Here is a 24,230-nt window from a genome sequence, read left to right as displayed (position 1 = left end):
CCACAAATGAAACACTACTCAAACATAGGATCGGTTATTAGTGAGAAAAAGTAAACTTGATTTACGGAACAGATTTACACATAACAACTGTTAGATGCCGACTCCTTGCAGCTGGACTGAAAGCTCGTCGACGAGCAAAACAGCAGTAATGTGCAAAAAAAACAGGCTTTTGTGAGAAAATCACATGCTAACTGACCTAAGAAGACTGGAAAAATGTTATGTTTTTTGACGAGTCACATTTTATGTTCAGGGACAAAGGGTTCCGTATGTTAGAAAAACATCAGATAGAAAATGCATCATCAGATAGAAAATGCAACATCAGCTCATATTCAACAATCAGTTAAACATCTCCAAAAACTGTTCATTACTTTCCTTATCTTGGTCATGGTATGTTGTAAAGTGATAGATATATCAAGATTCTGTAGGAAAAGGTTGTGACCTCAACTTCAGAAAATATTCGTACAAGACAACAGAACGTTCCAACTAGATTTGGTGCCATGCCAAACCACCAAAAAAGTGGAAAAAATCTTTTGAAAAACGAAACATTAAAGTGCTCCTGTGGCCAGGCAACTCTCCAGACCTAAACCCAATTGAAAATCATTAAGCAATAGTTAAAAAACAACTCTCAAAAATGAATTGTACCACAAAAATTGATCTCATAAAAGCATAGTATTGGTATGGATTTATGGTGAAGCAATCAACAAAATGTGTAGTACACTTGTAGAATCAATACCAAATCATGTACATGAAGTGATTAAGAATATTAATTACTAGATATTCACAAATTGTACAACTAGTTTTTTTTCTAAATAAAGTTACTTTTTATTAAACAATATCTGTGTTCAGAATAATTTCCACGCCATCGTAAATAAGTGATGGGATGGATATATTCAGCATTTACTTTCTTCCAAAGGTACAATCAACCAGATGGAATATAAGCTAACATTTATATTATCCTCCTATCAAACTAATAGTAAGCAAATACAAACAGAAATAATAAACATTATTGAAATAAATATAAAAGCACAACAAAGCTATAAAACTATTTACTATTCTATGTTTAATGGTAAACCAGTAAAAACTGTTTAGCAGAAATAAACAGATAAATTAAAAAATTAGGTAGATTTTATTGTAAATATAAAAAATTAAGATATTAACATATTGAATTTTTTTAAATTATGATATCAACAAGATTTTTTTATTTCATGATCGTGACTGACCGACTTTTTTTTTTAGAATCAGCATAAAAAAAAGATTAGAGAGCTCAGACAATACCCATAATTATGCCTATGATTTCTACCCATACATTCTAATATAACTGCTTGGTCAAATCCTTAAAAATATGCACAGTATAGTTATTGTAAAAAATGAAAAACACGTACTAATAGAACAGAATCATTCATATTCAGAAATTAACATTCAACAATATGCTGCAAATTAATCTATATCTGATGTGTTTTTTTTTACTTTCTTGTAAAAAGTAAATGAAGTATTGTGATCAAAAAATTTGGGTGTTCAGATTTCAACAGAAATATCCATTTTGACTAGTTTCGACGTGACATCTATATGTATGTATCTCGCACAATTAAAAAATGATTAACCGCAGGATGTTGAAATTTTGGATTTAGGACTATTGTAACATTAATTGTGCACCTCCTCTTTTGATTGCAATTGACTGAACCAAAAAAAACTTGATTCCAAAAAAAAAGATTTTGGACTTTTTCTTAACTGCAGTAAGCCCAAATTGAGAGCATTTAAACGATTTATCATAAGTGGCACTTATTTTCATTGGTTCCAGAATTATAGCCAAATAAAATTTTAATTAATGAAATAAATGGATCATACAAGGCGGTGGCACATCGGTTCGAATCAGACTTCATCTCCTTTTTTTAACTTTTCTTTTAATTTAAATATATTGATTTATTAATGATTAATTATTAATCTCTGATATTAAAAAAAAAATTACAATAAATAATAATTCAACAATAACAAAAAGAAAAAAAAATATGAAAAAGTATCAGAAGTTATTAATGAAATAAAATTTGTTATACGTTTCATTTTAAAGCAATGTGTATATGTAATTTAATAGGCATACAAGGAAGTCATCTGTGGTCTACATCAGATATTTTTGAAATAGGAAACGTTCAATGTTGTTAAAATCAAACTTTGATATGAAATTAGATTGTATATATGTATGTCTTGTTCACAATTAGATTTACACACCAACAAAATTTTCTGAAAATTAGAAGCCCAGCTTGACCGAGTAGGCAATTTGGTCACCAGTTTAACCCTAACAATTGCACAGGATGACAACCCTGATTGTGCTGACCATAATGAAGAAACACTTCCCTGATCATTGTTAGGTAGTGCCATTATGGTACCATGTGTAGAGCCAAGATGGTAAAAACACACTTCCATGTCATCGTTCCTATGATGACGCGTAAGGAAACGATATGATGACTGGGTAATTTATCATCTTGCCTAAGGTCAATGCATTTTGTCTACAGTTAGATAGAATGATTTAAGAATTGAGTATAACATTTTTAAAAAAAACTAAAAGTTCAGGAATTCAGGTTGTATAATGAAAGTAAAATCAATTACTAATTTTGAAACTTTGGGAAACAGTATTTCCTTTTATCAGTTCTACGAATAAAAGAATTTCATTTTTTTTTGATTGTTTGAAAATTAATACTTAGTCACCATTCAGTTTTGTATACATAGTCACCATTCAGTTTTGTATACATAGTCACCATTCAGTTTTGTAACATACAAAACTTTACATACTTGATTTAAATAATAAAAATGTTTTGGCATTTCTTCATTAAATATGAAGATCAAAATAGTAAATACTGGATTACATGAATCATGTATTGTAAAAAGACTACACCTTAAGTTTGATAAAAAAAATGCATTAAATATTAATGTATTTGAAAAAATAAGCTCTCTTTCATCTACATCACTTTCAAAGTAATCCTGATCAGATAAAAGATACATTTACAAACTTTTCTCTATCTTTAAAACATTTCCAGAATGCACTTTCTGTTAATGTTTTCAGTTTTCTCAGTAAACCTCTTTACTGACTCTGTCACCTAACTAAAAATGTAAGTAACATCAAATTGCCATAACTGCAACTGCCTCATAAATATTCTATAATAATCAAAGAAAGCAAGTTAACAACTTTAAAGTTTAATCAAACTTGGTACACCATTTGGTTTACATGGAAGTATATACTGAAATGAGATTTATCAGTATAAACTGCTGTAAATCAAAGTAATATTGAAAAAAATTGATAATGAATCATAGTTTCAATCAAGATTCAAAGCCAATTAAAATGTGTTGGCATACTGGATAACTCATTAGTTTATTATTTTTTTTTATTTCTTTCCCAATTTTAAGGCGATACAAATTTTGGTCAATATTTAACATATTTAGAACTAATTTAGTTGTTATTAATTTCATGTCCAAAACATAAATGAAAATTGTTTCACTTGAACTATATGCGATAACAAATATCTTCAGCAACTTTTCCAATCATAATGTGATGATTAACTGTGACATTTTCCCTAATTTTTTATACTTTTTCATCAGCCATAAATATGGTTGGTCTTCCATCAGTACATCATCTGTAAATGTCCAATACTTCATATCTTGGAAGTGCTTGTATCATTAACAAACTTCTCATTCTTGTATAATACATTTTTGCTAAAGGCTTTTACAACATTTCTACTGCATTGTAGTATTTATTATCATTTTATAATTATAAAAAAACATTATGCAAACACTTTGATCCACATCATAAAACTTCCCAAATTTATTCACTTTAGTTAAATCTGAGTTGTGAGTTTAATATAATTACATATATAGTCATATATCATCAACTGTAGGTGTATTAATGTTATGCAAAAATATGGTTTTTTTTCAAAAGAATCAAAATTGTGTTTTTAGTTTTGTGACTTCTCTGTCTTGGGTTTGAATTCTGCTCAGGAACAGGATTTTTCATAAGTAACAAAATTTCCAGTATATATTCCTAATCATAGGCTTCAAGCTTACAAGGTGAATTAATTATAACAATAAATAAATAACCTCCAGTAATAAAATCAGTAATTGACACAATATTTTAAATAAAATAATTGATTTAGTTAGTCATTAAAAAAAATTATACTTTTAAAATACTGAAATTGTTTGAATGTCAATAAAAATCAGATTAAGGAATAGTTTATAGTCTACTATTATATAAGTAAATAAATAATATAATTATTAAACTGTTTTTTGTTTTCTTTTTATAGTAAAAGCAACAATAACAATAACACTGCACTTACCAGTCACATCCACTTTCAAAGTTATCTAGAAAAACCTGAAGATTTTTACTTTCATTTCCTTGGTACAACTGAACTAATGTGTTGTTGAATTTTTTAGATCAATAAAATTAATTGAATACCAGAAATAATTATTTTCAAATTCGCTAACCACAGTAAAACAAGTATTATGAATAAAATATTTTAATACAACATTAGACAATATTTTAGACAAGAAGTTGTTCACATCAGTCCAGTCAGAAGATGGTAGCTTACTAACTGTGGTTTTATTATAATTTAGTTATGAAAATAATTACTCAAAAATTCCAAATGTATAAATTAATAGATACTTCTTATGAATTATTTTCATAGCTGATCAGTTTTTTTTTCAGAAAAAAGAATGTTACTTTATGAGATGAATAATTTAAGATAAATATTTTAATAAATAAGGGAAAAAATTTAAAAATTCTTGTACTGTGGGACAAGGAGCAGCAGTAGTAAAATTGTAAACAATTGTAAATTGTAACATATAGAGTTGGTAATGTTTGTTAACACTAAATGGCCAAATTACATAAAAAAAAACATGATCATAGTATCCAAATAATCACTAGTCTAACTTGCATGCATTAGTATATGTTATTTTTAAAAAAAGTAATGAATTTATATTATACTTCACTTTTCTATTAAAAACCTGTCACTTTAAAAAAGGAATATACACGTTTACTTTGTAACAGATTGTAGAAAACTGAAACTTGGTTTGATTTAATTATTTCAAAGATCTGAAATATTTAACATCTTATTACAACATTTTTTTATTGAATTACAAAATTAATAACAGAAATTATTATATTTTAAATAAGTATCTTCAAGTACAATTAAATTATTATACATAAATCAAACTCATTCTGTTATGTTGTTTGACAAAATTTCTCATTTTTCAAATAATAGCTATTTAATCTTTCAAAAAAATGATTATCAATATGAAACAGAATATTAAACTGCATGTAAGTGCATAATATGGGCATCATAATTTGACATGCAATCTCTATGGATAAATAATTCCAAACAAATATAATAACTGTAAAGTTTGCATTTTCACAACTTTTATATAATACACAACTTATGTATATATATAGAATGTGCCACAAATTTCTCTTGGGACATTCATAAACCAATGCTACTTGTGAAAATAATGGAAAAAGTTCACATAAATATATGTTCTAAAATGCTTTGTATGCGAGTTACGGCTAGTGAAAATATTTGCTTGGATTTTAACTACCCTGGAAAAAGAGTTGTACTGAAATTTTCAGGACGTTAATTAAGGGGCAGAGTTAGTGATTTTTTTTTTTTGTTTTGACCTAAAAATCAAATTAAATAGGTCCCAGAATCGTATCTGCAGTAGTTTTTGAGAAATATATGGTAAAAATCAATAATGTGGGCCAAAAAAACATTTTTTTTTTTTTTTTTTATATTTCACATACAATAATGTTTTTTAAATGGGTAATAAACACATAGAACTTTTAAACAAAACTTGTAGAAAATTTCAATATTTCTGAGCAAAATAGCATAAGATAAGTTGAATGAAACAAAGAAAAGTTAGACAAATTTGTATTTTATTTAGAACAGTGCATTACTACTTATGTCAGAAAAGTACTTATTTAATGTAAACAAAAACCAAATCTTTTTTGGTGATGTGAAAATATGTAAAACAAAATTTACTGTTAAATATTGCTGTTCAAAAATTAAAAAAAAAAAGAAATTATAAAATTATAAAATAAAAATACAAAAATTAAAATTACCTACATAATTTTTTTATTGATAGTAAAAATACAATAAATTAGTTGAAAAATAGTTATTTCAAAGTTGGCAATAAAATAACAGCAGCTGATCAACAATGCATAATACTCTATTATGTTTAAATTACTTTGTAAGGTACCGTACTGGTATATCGGGTACTGTGAACTATCCTGTCACTAGCGAAGGTTTTCTGTGAATTTTAGTTTGAACATGATCGGTTTGCCAAGTAATGCTGTACTTATTTACAACAGAGGAATACACTGATATGGTATTCATTTTGGGTGTGCGTAATGGTAATGCTACAGCTGCTGCAGTAGAATATGAAATAAATTTTGTGAATTGCAGGATTCCAGATCCCAATGCAATTAGCATTAATTTTCACAATCTTTGGGAAACAGGTTCACTACCATGCATTTGTACCACCCACAAAGAATCTGTCCAAATGATGTTGTTATTGACAAAATTATTATTGATGCAGTTCAGCACAGTCCAGACGACAATAAACAATGTCTTTCTAAGTGAACCGGAGTTTTGCTTCATGGTTTGGAGGACAATTAAACAAAACAATTTTATCGTTATCATAAACAGTCAGTTCAGCATCTACACCCATCTACGGTCCACTTGGCATGGAGTTCTACAACTGGTGGAATGAAAACCAACAACTTTGCACGTATGTTTTTTTTTTTTTTAGCAATAAGGCAAATTTCACTAGAGGTGGCATCAACAACTTACGCAATGAGCACACATGGCCAAAAGTAAGTCCTCATGAAACGATACAAAGCAATTTTCAACACCGTTTTAGTGTCAATTTATAATGCGGCCTTCTTCACAATCAGCTGTTTGGACCGTTCATATGAACTGGCTGCTTAAATGTTGAGGACTACTTGCAATTTCTTCCAACAATATTGCCACAGCTGCTTGAAATGTTCCTCTAGCGCTGAGACGCCAAATATACTTCAAGCACAATGGCGTGCCTCCCCACTATTCTTGTGCTGTTTCTACTCACTTAAATCACCATTTCCCTGAGAAACTGTTCAGTCAGCCACATTCCTAGCCACCAACATCGCCTGATCTAATACCTTTAGATTTTTGGATCTGGAGAGAAATAGAAGATACTGTGTACAAAACAAAAGTACATTCTTGTGAGGAATTAATTTTCTACATTGTGCATGTGGCTGAGCAACTTAAGGACAAGCATGAAGAACTAAAAAGAACAACAGAAGCAGTACTGAAGTGTGCCAAGAAATGTGTTGAAAATGGTTGGCTTATTTTTGAACATTTATTGTAAAATGGTACACGTAATGCACTTTCATTTAGTGTACTGTTTCTAAATAAAATTTATTTTTTCTAACTTTTCTTTGTTTTATTAAACTTATTTTATACTCTTTTGTTAGGAATAAAATTCTCTACTTTTCTTTTTTTTAATTTTTATGTGTTTATTACCATTTGACAAAGTTATTGTACGTCAAACATAAAAAAAAAAACAGGGTGTTTTACCCCAGATTTCATGAAAAATACTTAAGATACAGTTCTGGAGCCTATTTTATTCAATTTTTTAGGCCAAAAACCATAAGAAGTCACTAATTCTGCTCCTAATTAAAGTCCTAAAAATTTCAGTATGACCTCATTTCACTGGAATAGGGAAAATTTTACAGAGTGAAATATCTTTCAATCTTTTAAATAGAGAAATCTCAACGAAACATTTTAGAACAATTGTTTATATGAACTAATTTTATTATTTTCATGTACAGAAAAATTTATGAAAGTCCTGGGAGAACTTCATGATACACATTGTATGTATACGCATGCATGCATGCACACGTGTGTGTGTGATAAATTACCACTGATAATTTTTACTATAATTCAGTGTTTTGTTATCTTGAAAATACACTGAAAATGTAAAAGTAAAAATATATTGTATTTTGAAAGGGGTTTGAAAAAGAAAAATGATTATTTGAAAGTGAAAGCCAAAACACAATTAAAAGACGAACCCATAATTTATTTAGAATACAATTTAAAATGTTCACATTGTTGTCAAGATTGTAAAAGAATTTTACCTCCGAGAAGAAAAAAGAAAAAGAAATGCCTGATTTATATGCAGAGGTTGCCAAGTTGCCCAAAACATTTTCAACCCATTTACTCTAAGAATAGCTTGTTTCCTTAAAAGAAGCAACATTTTAAATATTTAAAATAAATTTATACAATATGTTAAATCACGTGTACCCTTAAGTTCATTATTTATTTTATTATGAATTATATATTTTTATACATTATAAAATATAATATACTTTAAAATATAGTACTGGTATGTATTTCTTTAAAGCAATATCATTATGTTTTTATGTTAACTGTAACTAATAATTTAATATAATTTTAATATTACCTAATCATCAAAGAATCAAAAACATTGAATTAATAAAAAAATACACCTCATTTATTATTTTTTTATAAACTTAACTGTAAAATGATTTTTATTTTAATTATTTTGTAAAATAGTATCATCAGTAACAATAAAATTTTATTTTCAGTTTTAGACAACACACACGCACGCACACACACACGCGCACGCACACGCACACACACACACACACACACACACACACACACACACACACACACACACACACACATGCACAACTAAAAAAAGTTCTTCACTTGTTTTTTTCTTTCCAAGTTACTATATTAAATGGTTTTAATTATTACACCAATTTATGGTTCCTGGTTTATCACCAGGAATTGAGTTTGTACATTATATACATTGTCTACTGTAGTGACATGATAAAATCTAAGCTTTTCACTAGAAGTTTCAAATCCTGGTCAAGCATTGTATTTTTCATATGCTGTAAGCATATGTAAACCTTTCTTTTTTTTGTTTAACCTCCAGGACCGCTGTTAGGTAATGATTCAGGGGATGAGATGAATGATTTGTAGCACGTATGAAAATGCCATGCCTGACCAGGATTCGAACCCGGGACCTCCGGATGAAAGGTCGAAATGCTACCACTTGCACCACGGAGGCCAGCAAGCATATGTAAATCTGTTTTAACAATTTCCACCATATATTATCGGTAAGTTAACCAACTTTAATATATAATGTATTTCATTCACAATAAAATGCTTGCATAATCTTTTACCTAATAAAACATAATCCAGTGAAAATAGTATCTATAGTGCTATTAATGAATCTAGAGGAATGAATTCTTCAGTTTTATTTAGTATTACCTCCAATAAAATGTTTACAATTACAAAAAAAAAAAATCCCTTTCGGCACGCTGCAAGACGGAGGTAGATTTCACTGATGCTAAGTAGGGGATAAAAAAGACTGCCACTTTAAAATTAAGAAAAACTTCAAATATATTCAATACAACAATGGTTGCATGTGAAAAAAGTTTCACATGTTTAGCATACGACAAGCCCCATATTACAATTGCAGCAACATTTTGTCCATCCCTTGCCATAAGAGTTGGTCATAGCAGAAATTGTTACAGACAAAAGTTTAAGGTAATGTTGAGAGAACCAATGACCACTTTAAACTAATTCAATACTGTGCCTATTACAGGAGATATGATGTTTTTGGTCTTCAAGGCCCCATTTTTTTCACCCCCTGGGCCGATGGTTGGTGATATCAAAAAACTTTACTGAAATAAGTTTTAGATCCTTATCATAATAATAGTAGGAACTATAAACAAATTCGATATTTTACTTAATACGAAAATTATAGCGATATTTTGTTTTTTCGAGAAAGCCACCCCACTTCCACCACCATGGTCCGATTTTGCCTATTAACGAACTCGAACGAGATTTTGGGTCGTCATATTTTATGTATGAATTTGAAAGTGACTGGCGCAAAATTACGGCAGTTATCGTGTCCACAAGAAAGTGAATTTTATATATATATAAACTTTTGAACTGACGGTAGTTTTGGGACTTGGGGTTGTGAAATGTAGGATATATCTAAATTTTCCGGAAGTCGAATCATGGTACCTATTACAGGTAGATTTCTTATGAAATCTACCTAAAACATTAGATTGTCCAAAAATATAAAGAAATAAACTATTTTGTAATTTGGGGGGTTTTACCCATTTACAACCCCTTAAAATTGGATAATTCATTCGGTTTAAAAAATAGATATTTTACATAAAAATAAAAATAATTTATTTTTAATTATTAAAGATCTTTTACTGATTCTGGATAAAAGTCCATTTAAAACCATGACCTCGTTTATATTAAACATAGGACCTTTAATTATTAAATACCATGTCATTATTTTCAAGTAATTTAAATAAAAAGTGACACGTTGATATTAAAGTGTAAGCTGCCGTAACCTATCTCTATGGTATTATAATATAATATAATATAACATTAAATTTAAATTGTTTTTAATATTATAATGTATTACGAGTATAAGCTTGTCATTACAAGTATATTATTCGTATTTTTTTATAAATTTTGTTTTTAAAAGATAGGCATTTTTAATATTATTATGTTCTATTAAATAATATCTCTTTAATTTTTAAACAGATAATTTAATTTTTAAATAGCAAATTTAATATATTGTTTTTATTACTTAGACCGAAACACTCGTTATAATTTCTATTTTGTAGTATGTCGAAATTAAAATATAAACAACATATATATTAAATATATATATATATAATTATATTATATAATTAAATATATATAAATATATAATATATATATATATATATATATATATATATATATATATATATATATATATATATATGTAACCTATTACTTCTGGGTTATAATCTTTTTTCTCTTTAGCCTACGGAACTTCCGTAAGGTATTACTTCAGAGGATGATATGTATGAACGTAAATGAAGTGTACCTGTTCCTGAGATGTGTGATTATTTGAATCCCAACCACCAAAGAACACTGGTACCCACTATCTCGTATTCAAATTCGTATAAAAGTAGACTATCTTTACTAGGATTTGAACCTTAGAACTCTCGCCTTCGAAATCAGCTGATTTGCGATGACGACTAGACCAACCCGGTGGGTTTACAAAGTAAGTCTACTACTCTTCAAGATCTACGATATCGAATTGTTACAGCAATGAATTCAATAACCAGGGACCAGTTACCAATAAAAATAATTTGAGACCAATTAAAATAATTAACTGCTATTCACAAATATCGATTTTTACGTCCTTGTACGAAGTAAAGGAAGTATTGTGATCGCGAAAATTTTCTGTTTTCAGATTTCAACTGAAATTCCATTTTGACCATCCCAGAATTCATTTGTCTATTTTCGGCGTGGTCTGTACGTACGTATGTGCGTATGTATCTTGCATAACTCAAAAACGATTAGGTCCTTATCCAAAGAATCGTAGAGACTTTAAACGAATTCGATTTTTTATTTAATAAAAACATTATAGCTATATTTTGTTTTTCAAAAAAGCCACCCCATTTCCACCACTATGGTCTAATTTTGGTCGTTAACGAACTCGACCGAAATTTTGGGTCAAATTTCTTTTTAGGGAACAATTTGAAATTGATTGGCGCAAAATTAAGGCAGTTATCATGTTCACAAGAAAGTTAAATATATATATATATAATTTATTTATTTATATTTATGTAAATGTATAAACGTTTGAGCTGACTGTGATTTTAGGGTCTGGGGATGTGAAACGCGAAGATATGTCGAAATTTTCCGGAAGTCGAATCACGGTATCGATTACTACAAGTAGGTATTTCTTATGAAATCTACCTAAAAAAATTAATTAAACAATCTGAAATCTTTGCAACTGTACTTTCACTCAAATCGTTCAGTTTTGTATAATATGATTATTTCTGCATTAAATGCAACCACAGATCTGGAATATAATAAGAAAATGATATATCAAAGAAAAGAAATAATGTTTAAAGTAATACTGTTTTATTATTGTTAAATGAGTAAAAATTATCTTGCAGTATAGAAAATTTTTTTTCTTTTTTGCTTGATGATATCGCCAGATAAGCTTGAAGCTTGAGTGTAGGATATGGAAATGTAGCGTATGAAAAATGCCGTGCCTGACCAGGATTCGAACCCAGGACCTCCAGATGAAAAGCCGCTACCACTCGCGCCACGGAGGCCGGCTTACTTTTAGATTTGTATTTGTTCTAAGAAGTTTTTAATATTTTATTATATAAAATTGTTTTTTTTCTTCTTATAGTAATACTATTAAGTAAAACAGTTCTAAAATTTGAAGGTTGATTGTTTTTTAATTAAAATTTCATTTATTTTTTGTAAAATTAATGTATTTTACAGTTAGCCCTTTGTGTATGTATTTATGTCAGTAATACATTTTGTTACTTAGGTAAAAATGCTTCATATGTTAATAATAGCTGGTTACTTAAGTAGTAACAATTACTTATGTTAATAATGAGACCTTTTTAATACTTATAGTAAACAATTTATTCTAATGTAATTACAGAATAAACTTGAAAATTATTTTTTAATATTAAAATATAATAAATATATTATTCTTTTAACAGTGTAATGAACATTATTTATCACACTATATGACTTCTTTCTGTTTTAGTTCTTTATTTTGTATTTATTTCTTCAGGCTTTGTACAAGAAACGAGTCTCAAGAATTTTTTTTTTTTTATTATGAACAATTCTACCAATAAAATTTCAAATAATTATTTTACGTTTAAACCACATTTTATTTTTATTACTATTTTTTTATAACAATTTCTGAAAATTTATTATTACGCCAAAATATAAATGATAGAAAATTAGTTAAGTAGAAAGGAGAGTGTCGCTAACCTATTAATCAAATTTTGACACAATTTTTTTAAAAAAATGGGATTAATGATTAATTTTTGTACCAAAAGTTACTATTAGGGTAAATATCAAAATTATTAAGCAGTAAATTGATCGATAAAAAAAAGGAATGAAATTTTATGAGTTATATAGAGCTTATATAACTTAGAAATATAGAGTTATATTTCAATAATTTGTACTGATAAAATTACATTTGTAAAATTGGCCCTCATAGCACCAAGCCACAACATAGAATTAAAATAAATATTTACTTTTTAAAAACAAATTATAAAAATGATTCTCTTTCTAACTAATGGAAATGTGTTTTGAGAAGACACATCCAACTCCAACCATAAGCTGTTTGGAGTTCTCTTGTTAACGGTGTTTTGGGCTGAGTGGTTTTTAAATTATTTTTAATGTCAAATCAAATAAAATTTTAATTTGCATACTTTTTTTTAATGTACTTAATATTGACTGAATGTTCCACATTTTGATGGAAATGAAATTTAACTTTTTATAACTAATGTCTGGTAAATGATTGAAAAACAAGAATAGTTTTGTTTAATTTTTAGGCGATCAATACGAACATAAAAAAAATATATAAAAATTAAAAACACAACTGCCAAAAAACAACAAAATTTAAAAAAATAAATATATTGAACTAAAAAAAACAACAATAAAACGAATTAAAAAATAAAGAAAACAATTTACGGACATATACAACTAAACATTGTTTAAATTAAATAGAATCAATTAAAAGTAGTATTTAATTAAATAAAATAATTGGTCATCAATCAACTTTCAGACAATTTCAATTTGTTTAAATATATTTTTCATGTTGTAGAAATAACATCTGTCTAATGATTAAGTTCTCACCAGGTCTTACGCTGATAAGAAACTTTTTTCCAATGAAAATATTTAAATGAGGCCAGGGGATTCTGAATAATAATTGTCCTATATTAGAGAGCTCTGAATAGTAATTATTCTATATTAAAGAGCCCTCGACTGCATTTAAATATTTTTGTTGAAAGACAAAATTTTCTTACTGATGTAAGACCTGTGAGAACTTAAATCATTAAACAACCTTAAATGCCTATTTCTACAACATGAAAAATATATTTAAACAAATTAAAATTGTCTGAAAATTGATTAGTCACCCATTATTTTATTTAATTAAATACTAAAAAACAATGATTAGTTTTTTTTTGTTTTTTTTTAGTTTGATTTATTGTCATTTTTTTGTACAATTTTTTTTAATATTTTGGCAGTCGTGTCTTTAAATTTTTATAAATTTTCTATTATTTAATAATTTTTTAGTGATCAGCGAGAAAAATTCATGATTCGAAAACTTATGGTTATAACATATTTAACATACTGGCCCAAATGAGAAAACTAAACATTGTAATTTATCTATTCAATCAGTGTATACCATGAGAAAACTAAACATTGTAATTTATCTATTCAATCAGTGTATACCAATCTAAACTTACAATTTTCTCAAGTGATAAAGTTCCTTGAGGGAACTTTTTATCATGCAGATCACACAGCAATTTTCTGGGATCAAAACAACTAACGGCTAAACTCGCCAATTGTCTTACTCCTCAGTGCTACATAGGCCTAGCCCTTGGCATAAACATGAGTGCTCTATCTAAAGTAGTCCCTTGTAGTTTATGAACCATTACAGTCCAGTACAATATTACTGACAGCATACACTATTCCACTTTGCCCTAACCTTCTAAAGCATCAAATTCAACAATAGTGGGCGGCTCAATTCTCAAACCGATGCCAACAGCATTACCTGCAACCATGCTGCCACCAAACTCTACAAAGACCGTTTGTGTGAACTCACCGGGCTCAAGCTAGTCTGGGGATAGTGCAGGCCACTCGATTTTTCTGAGTATATCAGTTAATTTTTTTTTCTAGTACAGATCGGATTTGTCCTGTGGTCAACTCGTCATATCAAATCAGCTGATTTCGTAGTTGAAATTTCTAAGGTTCAAATCCTAGTAAAGGGAGTTACTTTTATATAGATCATGGATATCGGTGTTCTTTGGTAGTTGGGTTTCAATTAATCACACATCTCAGGAATGGTTGACCTAAGAGTGTACAAGATTACACTTCATATACATTCATATCAACCTCAATCATCCTCTGAAGTAACACCTTACGGTGGTTCCGGAGGCAACTGCAACCTCATATGCAGTTACCATGCCAAGCCCATTATTATTATACAGAAATTTTTTAAATCTGTTTAATATTATTTTATTTTATTTAAAGTAAATTTAATTCTTTTATTTTTTTTAATATTATTCATTCTATGGATTTGATCATTTAGTTCAAACCCAGCTGGTAATGTAAGGATTACAATGTGGGATCATACATCTAAATCAGTTCAGCCATTGAGCTGCTATAATGGAATGAACATACATACACACATACATCCTAAATACATTACACTACTTTTTAGGCAGTCATGTAAAACAGACAAATTTCAATTGAATTCCATCTTTATGAGTTGGGATCATGTTTAAAAATATGAAATTAAAATTGATTCATTAAGTTATGGTTGAATACCAATATGAACAAATTTAATGCCAGCAAGTGGAATTTTAATAGCAAAATTTAATTTCATCGTTTAAAAAACCTTATGCTCTCTAATGTGAGTATTTTAAATAAAAAAATAAAAATAAAAAATTATTATGCATTAATGGGGCCATTTTCACTATATGAAATAACACATTTTACATACTTCATAACACATCTTATGTAAATTCAGTCTTTTACCTCATCTTTGTCAGGGTTGCTTTTGAGACTGAATTAATATTGTTTTATTCAGTTTGTATAAATTTTGCCATGCATTTAATTGCTTGGCTAACGCATTGTATTGATTCCAGTCGTCTAAACGAATGTAAATGATTTAAAGGTTAAGTTATACTTATTTTCACAAGCACACATTTGAACAGAATGATTAAAAAGCATGTGCCATGTACCTTTTCTTACAATTAAATTAGAACAAATAGTTTAAATTAGAACAAACATTGCATCACTTAAAAAATTAGATTATTAATTTATCTGAATGATTGTTCTATTGAATTCCTAAGTGCAAATACTTTCCCTTTTGTTTAGCGAGACGTTGAAATTACTGTTTAATGAATATATGCTTTATATTATGAGATATAAACAGGTTTTAACATGGAAGTGACAGATTCTGAAATTAAATTGGATACTAATTCCAAATGTACAGCTGTAATAGCACGACATAAGAATAAGCATACATAATACTTTGACAAGGCATTTGATCCCTGCCCTCGATGCTGAATCATTATAGAACTGCCATAATCAACGGTGTAATAAGAGAATGGTTTAGATGGAGTAACTGGAGTAGATGGTTACTGACCATGTTGAATTAGCCTTTTAGCACTGAAATTAAGGTATTTTATACACCTTTGAATGATGTATAAAGAGCTTACCATTGATAATCCAAAATTTTTCAAGAAAAGAACTGTGAATTAACAGAATGCCACCACATAATAGGTATAAATGTTCACTTTCAATAATTAATCTTGTTATCTGTATGTCAGAATGTAGAATAAATTGATGTTTGTTATATGGAATTCTGATGATGACCACTTGCAACGAAGCTTTAACGTCTAAAAATGGATTAAGAGAAAATAATTGACTCTGTTTTTAAATCTGTCATCCAGATTGAATATCATTAATTTCTGAACCAAAATAAGTTAACTGTGATAACTGAATTAAAAGATTGAGAATATCATTTAATTCTTTAATGGATAACATATCAGTGTTCCTTTCAGAATATTTTGATTTAACATTATGAATGAACCTGAAGCAATAGCTAAAAGAATGAATTCGTCTGGACAAAAATGAAAAATCTTCTTCAGTAATATTTATGAATGATGTAGAAACAAACAAAAATTGAATCCTTTTACACTCTTCAATATCAACTCGGGTGAAGGAATGAATTCATTTGGAGGCAAAATTGTTATTTCACCAAAATGATGAATCTTGTAAGAACAAAGAGGGCCAAGCCATCAAATGTCAAAATTTCAAAGTAAGTTAAAAGAAGAATCACAAGGTAGAATATCTGCAGGATTGTCAAATGAATTGATGTGGTGCCAATTGACATTAGAGGAAGACTCTGACACCCTATTAACAATAAATACTTTCCACTTACATGATTCACCATGAATTCAGTGTAATGCAATCATGGAGTCAGAGACTAAATGAATTTCATTAATTGTAGTATTTAAAGATACTGGTATTAAAAGATGTATTCAAAGATAGCTGGTGAGTCAAACAACCTAGAAGTAAATGAGCACATAAGTTGAGCCTTGGTAGAGAAATTTGTTTCAATGGTGCAAGTCTAGACTTTGAACAGAATAGATTGGATGAAACTTTTCTATTAGAATATATCATTCTGAAATAAATACAACTCACATAACCTATGATGATGTATCAACAAATCCATGAATTTGAAAATAATTAATATTATTCTTTTACTTAATTGACTAACCTGAACTGACTGTGTAGATCTTGCCATTGTGAAAGTAAATGTCATCCCTATTAGATTTATTTTGCCATAACTTCTTCATAAAATGTTTTCCTAAAAATACTAATGCCCAAATAATGCCTAGTGGGTCATAAATTCCAGCAGTAATATACACCATAGAATGTTTCTTTCAGTAAATGTTTAATTTCCTTTTTATTAAATTAGATTATTAATTTATTTGAATGATTGTCTTACTGAATTCCTAATATGCGAACATTTTCCCTTTTGTTTAGTGAGATGTTGAAATTATTGTTTAATAAAATTATACTTTGATCGTTAGTAAACCATTTATAAAATGGAATGTTGCTTCAATAAAAAAGTTACATCAAATTTTAACTTTTTTAACATATTTAGAACATCACATCTTGAGATGAAATCATTGACATATAAATTGTTCATGGCCAAAAAGGAGCCACTAGCTGTACCACTTCTTAATGTGTAATGTTTTAGTTGTTGGTCAGGGGGAATCCCACCTTAAAATTCTTTGTAGATTGCTATCTTTAGGTGTGATTAGAATCTGCCTGTATATTTTTGTTATATCAGCAGTAATAATATAAGTATATGTCCTAAATCTAAGGATTATTAAAAAAAATCTTGTTTGTCAGTAAGACCCAGTAATAGACTATGTCACCGAGTGATAAATTATTTGTTGATTTAACTGAAACATCAAGTAAAATTCAAAGTTTAGTTATTAGGCTTGATTCCTTCAACACAGCATGATGCAGTAAGTAAAATACATTTGAATCTGAAGTGGACAAATCATAAGAATTGAATTCAGATGTATGACCTACAATTATGTATACATGAATAAAATCAGAATAATTAGTTTGAAGAGTAGGATTACAATTAAGCTTACTCTCTAGACTTAGACTTTATTTGGCATTGCCAAGAGAATAACCAAGTTTCATGTTGCCTCATTTGCATGGGAGTGTGACACCAATCTTCCACGTTTGTTTCTATAAGTAATTTTTTTAAGAAGTACAGCATTTTATAGTAATTTGAGAAATATAGTATATTTTTCACAAACGAGATATTCCTGTGATTGTCACCTACAAATCCCTAAGTCCATGAGGGATGGATTTTTCTGAGGGATAAGAGATTAAGATTGTAATTTCATACAAGGAATACTGAAATTGGCTTATTAAGTTGATTGTTGATGGGTATATTTCTAGCATAAATTCTGGAAATTTGTACTGTGAATGAATTTATTTGGTTAGACACTAAAAAAAAATTCAGCACCAAGAAGAATATCAATTTTAGATGAAATGTTAAAGTTTGGGTCAGCACAAAATAAATCTTCAGGCAAATAAAAATGAGATATGTCAAAAGACTCTGATGGCAGATTCATCAGTTAAATTTTGGCACTGAACCTTGAAACCAAAAAATTTTTATAACAGGAGTTCAAATTGAGCTTGACACTACATTTGGTCTGATAAGAAGAATTGTTAATGCCTGCAATCATGAGAGTATTATTTACGAGATGTGGTCCTAATTGCGGTGCAAATTTAGCTGTAGAAAAATTTACCTGACTAAAGTATTATGCAATTAATGTTATTGTTATATCTGTCGGTTGTTTTACATAAAGCAGTAGTCAAGAAAATGTTTCTGCTTGTCTGTACTTCAAGGCACAATGAACATTAGAACCATTCTTTTGATTAAATGCTTCATGGATAAAGAGTGGTCTTTTTATATATATATATTTTACAGACATGTTTACTGTGAGAATCTTTAAGAAAATGTCCAGGATGAAAACAGTTCACACAACATTTGTTTTTCGTCAAAAATACTCTTCATTCATTAATACTAAATTCTAAAAATTTCTTAATCTATATAAATAATAAATTGATTCACAATTAAGTCAGAAAATATCCTTTGCATTTACATAATTAAATAGCTTATTTTTATGATGAGCTTATTTGAATACAGATGTGAATTGTTTTTATTACCTTTTGATATGGCACTTAACATATGTGAAGTGCTAGTTGATGAATAAGATGTGGTATTAAGATCTGTTTTATCAGTCTCATTCGACAATAATTGTCTTCTAGTTTCAAGATAATTAACTAATTTCTGAAAATTAGGAATTACAGAACAATCTTTCTTTACAAATTTTTTTTCATAAGAGGGTCTAGCTTAGAAATTAAAAATTGTGTAACAATAATCTCAAATCGATTAACTGGTAAATTCATGGCTTTAAGTGAATTTATAATAGAATTGATTATATTAATAAAATGAGAAACATTAAACCAGGTTTCCCTTTTCAGTGAGTTAATCTTAAGAATATTTTCAATCTGATGAGCTGCTATGTATTTGCTATCAAATTTATTTTTAAATATATCAATAACTGCTAAATAATTTTCAGTTGTGAGAGGTAACACTTTCAATCATATCAAATGCTGTCTCTTTAAGTAAGGAACACTAATAATGTAATTTTTTAATATCTGACATATCACTCTTTGAATGTACTAAACTATTAAACATGCTAAAAATAATATGACCATTCAAAAATGTTTCCATCGAACAATGATAAATTGATGGACGGTAGTTTAATAGGATTGATTGGTGGTAAACACATATTTTAATTTGAGTCAAAATTATCAGGCCTAAAAACACTATTAATTAGTGTATTTAATTTGCATTCTAAAGTGCATAAATTATCTTCAACTTGAATCCTGTCATATGAAACATTTTCATTACAATCTAGTTCCTCAATTTCAAACTGAATACTACAATATTTTTGAGCCAACTCCCTTAAATTACTTAATTTAATTTTTTGAGAATAGCTATCATGGATTTGTTGGTTAAAATTATTAATGTATTATCATTATAATAGTATAAATGTTTGAATCCTAATAAGGGAATATTTTGATAACAGTATATTTGACCATTAAAGGTGGCTAAAGTCCATTCTAAATCTTCTACGGTAATTGACAAATAATGTAATAACAAGAACATCAATAAAAAATCAATTAAGTAATTGATTCCTTAACTAATTGATTGATGAATAATTACATTATCTGGATGATGCTACTTGTAGAGATGTACTTGGAGTTAATAAACATAATAATGCATAATACATAACCCAAAACTTATACGACCCTGAAATAATACTTATTTAGCCACAATTATCCACATCCGCACCGGAGAACCATTTTTTGGAGAACCAATTACCAGTTCCTACATGAATGTAGACGATTTAAAGGTTAAGTAATATTTATTTTCAAAAACACAAATTTAATTAGAACGATGAAAGAGGCTGGCCCCTGTACCTTTTCTTACAATTAATTTAGAACAAAGTTAAAATTGTAGAACTTAAATTTTAAATCGAACGAAAAGAATACTAAGCCATGATGATTATCTTCTGCTGTTTAAAAGAAAGTTATTAAATGTCTGTAAAACAATTCATTGAAGGAAATGAAAAAAAATCAGTAATTATTGAAACATAATTACGGTCAAATATAAAATATACTGATTAAGTGTATTAATTAGAGTTAGGAGAATAACATTTTACTATCAGTGATAAGTAATATGTGAAAGGAATCAATATTTTCTTGTAGTTCAGTACTTACTGCTAAAATGCTTCATTCTCGCGGTCCTATCTGAACACGTTTATCAATTAAGTTGTTACGTTATCACGTTTGCTGTTAATTCCTAGTTTGTTCTTGGACTTGATCTTTCTTGACATACAGCTGTATTGACATAGAAATTTGATACTAGAGATTTCTACTCACAACGAAAGTGAAACGCAATTTGACGGATCATTAACAAAACCAGAATGGAATAAAGTTGCATTTGTTAATACGCTCAATAAGAATACAATTATTTTGAACAGATCGTTATGGGCGAAATAGTTCAAGACAAAGGAAAAGCTTGGAATGAAATAAAAAGTGATTATGATAAAAATATTGGAGAAACTATTCCCATAGAAAAAATAAAAAGGATCTTAAACAACCTAAAGGAATAGGATAAAAGCATAGGAAAAAGATTTTATTGAGACAGAAAAATATTAAAACCCTACTGTAAATAAAATAACAAACGTACTATTTTTAATAGTACGAAACTGAAGAGTCCGTTGCTTTATCCACAACTGAGTTAACAGCAACTGGTTCTAATCGAACAACTGGAATTGATCATAACGCAGAAGAAACATGAAGAATTAAAAATGCACTTTTACAAAGCGAAATTAGAAATCGGAAAGAAATAACCCACTCCCAAACCAAACAGAGAAACGAAAATTTTTCATTATTAGATTACATTGTCTTGAATTAATTTTACTGTTTCGTATTAAATAATAATAATATAATATAATAATAATATTATTATAATTATAATTATTATATAATAATAATATTAATTAATAATAAAAAAGTTTTCCTTTAACACCTTTCCTGAAATTAAAAACATACAAAAAAACAAATAAATATAGAAAATCACAAAAAACAGAGAAGATTTATGAGTTAGTCAACAACCATTTGGTTGATGGGGAACGACCCATCCATTGTGGTCAATCCACAAGATCGGCTAGATCGACCAGATTAAAAAGATTGTTGAACTTACCTACTTGCTTATTTTGTTTTTTCTTATTTTGTGTTTATTGATATCTTTATTATTCCTTTTACTTTTATTAAATAAACATTAATATTACATAAAATTAAATAATAATTACATAAAAATACCTGACAAACAAAAGTTACTATTACTTTAAGTTCAACAATTATATGAAATTATTTATAGTAATTTTTAAATTATTTGTAGCAAAATAGCCATAACTTCATTTCGTTCTACTTATCTTCTTCTCGGAACTCTGTATTTGATTTCGATATCGTCTTCAACTACAGCTTCATCCTCTCGTTTGTATTTCTTGTTTAGCCTCCAGGAATTATCATTCAGGTATTACTTCAGAGCATGAATAAGGATGATATGAGTGCAAATGAAGTGTAGTCATGTACAGTCTTAATTCGACCATTCCTGAGATGTGTGGTTAATTGAAACCCAACCACCAAAGAACACCGGTATCCACGATCTAGTATTTAAATCCGTATAAAAGTAACTGCCTTCACTAGGACTTGAAAGCTGGAACTCTCGACTTCCAAATCAGCTAATTTGGGAAGACGCGTTTGATCTAGTGTGACCAACCCGGTGGGTTAATCCTCACGTTCTTGACTTCCTCTTCATTTACATGAAATCAATCGTTAAGGGTTTTCCTATATTATGCAACATTGCACAAGCAATAATTACCTTCGGCACTTTTTCCAGTTTCACTCTAATTAAATTGGTTAATAGTGGAAATAACATTTTCATATGACCGAACACTCTTACCACTGTCACTCTTTCTTAGAATGCTGTTTGTTAAAAGTCGTTTCTCCTATAGACTTAATGGTGGTCGACTAAATGGGGTTAGGAGGGTGGTGTTAAGAGCCAAGTACCATATTCCCTATCTGCCAACAGACAAACGGCACCATTTAATTTGAATATTTCTTTACACACCGCTCCGCCTCCAAATGCGGCTGTCGTGAGAGCTACCGGGCCGCTCAGCTTCGATGCTTGTTATTTTCTCCTCTGCATTGCACGTGACCTGCACATTAATGTTTGCATAAGCATTTCTATTAATGAAAGAATACCAAAACGTTTTGGTTTTTTTATCTCTAAATGACTGCAGTCAACTGCCCCAATTACGCTCGGTATTTTGAACTAGTTACTCCGTTTTTCTCCAGCTTCTGTAATTTCATCTGTGATTTTGGGAGAATTAATACTATCAGCAGCTTTGGAAGTAGCTTTCTCTGGAACATCACTTAATATTTTATTGACTGCAGTTCTGTGAATTACAAAATTTTGGTGACACCATTTTGGTACCCTGGATCAGACAAGTATCTTAAAAATATTTTCATTTTATGCTGGACACTTACTTTTGTTTCATTAGTTTCTTGTAAAAATAAATTACTTAAGTATTCCATTGTGCCTTGTCAAAATGAACTGGTTCCTTGTACCTATCCTCACTTATAGATTTATGCTCCCTAAAGTTTTTAAGTTTACCTACTCTCATGAAAATAGCCATCTCTCTTGCTCAGTAGAAGTTTTCAGTCTTAGATTATTGAAAAAACCTACAGTAATTACTGATGATTTTAAGTAATTGAAAACTTTTATCGACTCCTTTTAAAGTATTTACTGGAAAGAATCAATAATTTAAGTAAATACTGATAAGTAAAAAGAATTCTACTGGAAGTTAAAATGTTGCAAAATTACTTCTTCATTCACTTAAACTTCAGTATTTACTGAAAAAAAATCCAGCAAACGTAATTACTGATTTTCATTCACTTCCCTCATTAACTGATAAAGAAGATTACTGGGTCACAAGGCTCTTAGAAAAATAAAGAAGAAATTAAATCAATATTATGTTTCTACACAAATTTTCAGCTGAATAATATTTATTAAATTAAGCTGGATTGGTGCAAAAATATTTTATTCATTAAACTGAATCAATGTAATCTGATTATATGTATAGGTACGACTAGGAAGTAACTGTAGACTGTTTAAAAAAGAATCACTTGTCAGATAATTATTTATAATAAGCAAAAAATTACTGAGCAATTAAATATATATAGAGCAGGGAAATAGTAGGAAAAAATTATTTATATATTTAAAAATTATTGAGCAATGCAATATATATGTTGTATGTTAGACTAAACTGATCAAATTTCTACTAAACACATAAAATGGAGTAAGATAAAAAAATATTTCCACTGTTTTACCAATAGTTAGTATAAATTTAAAATATTTACAATATTTATTATTTT

The 24,230-nt window shown here is 28.6% G+C and overlaps 1 protein-coding gene across 1 annotated transcript in view; it reads right to left on the bottom strand.

Annotated features, from left to right (window-relative positions):
* The window catches only part of LOC142321048 (glutamate receptor ionotropic, delta-2-like), a 96,087-nt gene extending 74,905 nt beyond the window's left edge, over positions 1 to 21,182 (bottom strand). Inside the window, exon 1 of the mRNA XM_075359056.1 lies at positions 21,006 to 21,182. The gene's annotated coding sequence lies outside the window, so the exon portion shown is untranslated. The remainder of the gene's footprint in view (positions 1 to 21,005) is intronic.
* Between the last annotated feature and the right edge of the window lie 3,048 nt (positions 21,183 to 24,230).

This window comes from Lycorma delicatula, chromosome 3 (genome assembly GCF_047948215.1).
Source record: "Lycorma delicatula isolate Av1 chromosome 3, ASM4794821v1, whole genome shotgun sequence".
Classification (NCBI taxonomy): domain Eukaryota; kingdom Metazoa; phylum Arthropoda; class Insecta; order Hemiptera; family Fulgoridae; genus Lycorma; species Lycorma delicatula.
This window is presented reverse-complemented; position numbering and strand designations above follow the sequence as displayed.